We start from the raw sequence: 1810 nt of genomic DNA, 5'->3' as shown, positions 1-1810 counted from the left end.
TTGTGATTGGACTGTGTCCAATTGCCCCGTGTCCAACTGATATACACTCGGATGTCGTTTGTCGTTTGTCGTACATTGAATGTCGGATCTGAATACGACTTGCCGTTCTACAATTGAGTCGTAAGTCGCTGCAACAAGAAATTACAATTACAAAAATGGAAAGTAAAGTATTGCTGAATTATTTGAATCTGTTATTAGTTTTGTTACATATTACAAAAATTAGATTACATTTAAGAAATAGACGTAAAATAACAAGAAAGTAGTGGGTAAAACCACATATTTCAAGAAATATAAGAAACAATTTTGGTGCTCATCGAACATTATTTACATGTTTTCGAACGAATGATCATGAGGAGTTTTTTAAACTTACAAGGATATCCGTGCAACAATTTGATCACATGATCTTTTAAAATTAAAGTTAAAAAAAAGAAGTAACAGAGAATCTTTGCCAACGGAGATACGTATTGCAGTGACTTTGAGGTTAGTTTAATCATTATATTCTGTTGCAAATATTGATATATTTTATTTATATTTTATTGTATAAAAATAAAATTTTATCATAAATTAAAATTTATTTTTAGCTTTCTTACTCATGGAGACAGTATTGATCACTTGTTCACATTTTCAGATAGGAAGATCGACTGTATAATATTATTCCTGAAGTGTGTAATGCAATATGGGAAGTGTTACAAGAAACATATCTTTGATGTCCACAAGAAGAGAATGAATGGCTAAAAATAGCAGATGACTTCAATAATATGTGGGATTTCTCAAATTATATCGAGGCAATTGATGGGAAGCGATTTTCAAAGTTTCGGAAATGCTTTTCCACACATCCTTTTTTTCCTAATACTTTGAAATCTACATTACATTTATCATATAAACAATAATTTTCGTGCACAAAATCAATAATTATTTCATCTAGATTTGTATATTCCATGATGAAAATAAGAGGTTATATTGTATATAATAGTCGTACAATCGAAAGTCGGATATCGGAAAAGATGAGAGTTGACCAACTCTTGTTACGATAACGACAACCGACTTCCGACAGCTTTATACGACAGCCGAGAACCGAGTGTGCATGCGTCCGACATCCGACGCCGACATACGACGCATTGTAGAACAGGCCTTAGTGTCACATAGTGTCCGATATACGAACGTATGATATCCAATAAAAAAACATCTTTCCAATAAAGGATTGAAGTCTCTATGAGAAAGATTATTCATCACTTCAATATTGGGTGTTTACATGTAGTAATCGGATTTTCAATCGGATTAATGATGTAAATTCTCTAGAAAGAAAGTTCCCTAGGCTAATCGGTTCCCTTACAAAATCGTGTCCGTGAGGGACGGATCGGATTAGCGGATGCAGAGGAACATTGCGTATATACTTCCACATATTATAAAGTTGTGGTGAAAGGGCCAATAGGACCAGGCCTGAAAACCATTGAGAGAGAGAGAGAGAGAGAGAGAGGGAGAGGGAGAGAGAGAGAGAGAGAGAGTGCGTACATACTTACGTCTCTTAAGAAATGAATATTAAAAAATAAATAGAAAAGTAAATATGTGCATTGTTATTTTCATTATAATTAACGTATATTCTTTTGCAGATGTACTACTGTGTCCAAAAAGTAAGGTGACATTGCATTTATTTCGAAAATTCTTTATTTATTCTTGCAAATCAATTTCGTCCCCTTCAAAGTAATCCCCCCCTGATATAATACACTTATTCCAACGGCTTTTCCAATCTTCGAAACAGTTGTAATAATCGATTTCAGGAATGGCCTTTAGCTCCTTCTTCGCAGCGGCT

The 1810-nt window shown here is 34.0% G+C and overlaps 1 long non-coding RNA gene across 2 annotated transcripts in view; it reads left to right on the top strand.

The window, feature by feature from the left end:
* Positions 1-6: 6 nt before the first annotated feature.
* Positions 7-1810, top strand: part of LOC116843892 — a 5802-nt gene continuing 3998 nt past the window's right edge. The window contains exons 1-2 of one of the 2 annotated variants that reach the window (XR_004377945.1): positions 7-480; positions 629-954. This is a non-coding gene — a long non-coding RNA (uncharacterized LOC116843892). Of the gene's footprint in view, positions 481-628; positions 1226-1810 lie in introns of those variants that run through there. The other variant, XR_004377944.1, reaches the window with a different exon arrangement.

This window comes from Odontomachus brunneus, unplaced genomic scaffold, assembly GCF_010583005.1.
Source record: "Odontomachus brunneus isolate Ranch 3 - 2012 unplaced genomic scaffold, Obru_v1 Obru_scaffold_003, whole genome shotgun sequence".
NCBI lineage: Eukaryota > Metazoa > Arthropoda > Insecta > Hymenoptera > Formicidae > Odontomachus > Odontomachus brunneus.
The sequence above is the reverse complement of the archived record's forward strand: the minus strand, read 5'-3'. Positions and strand labels throughout refer to the sequence as shown.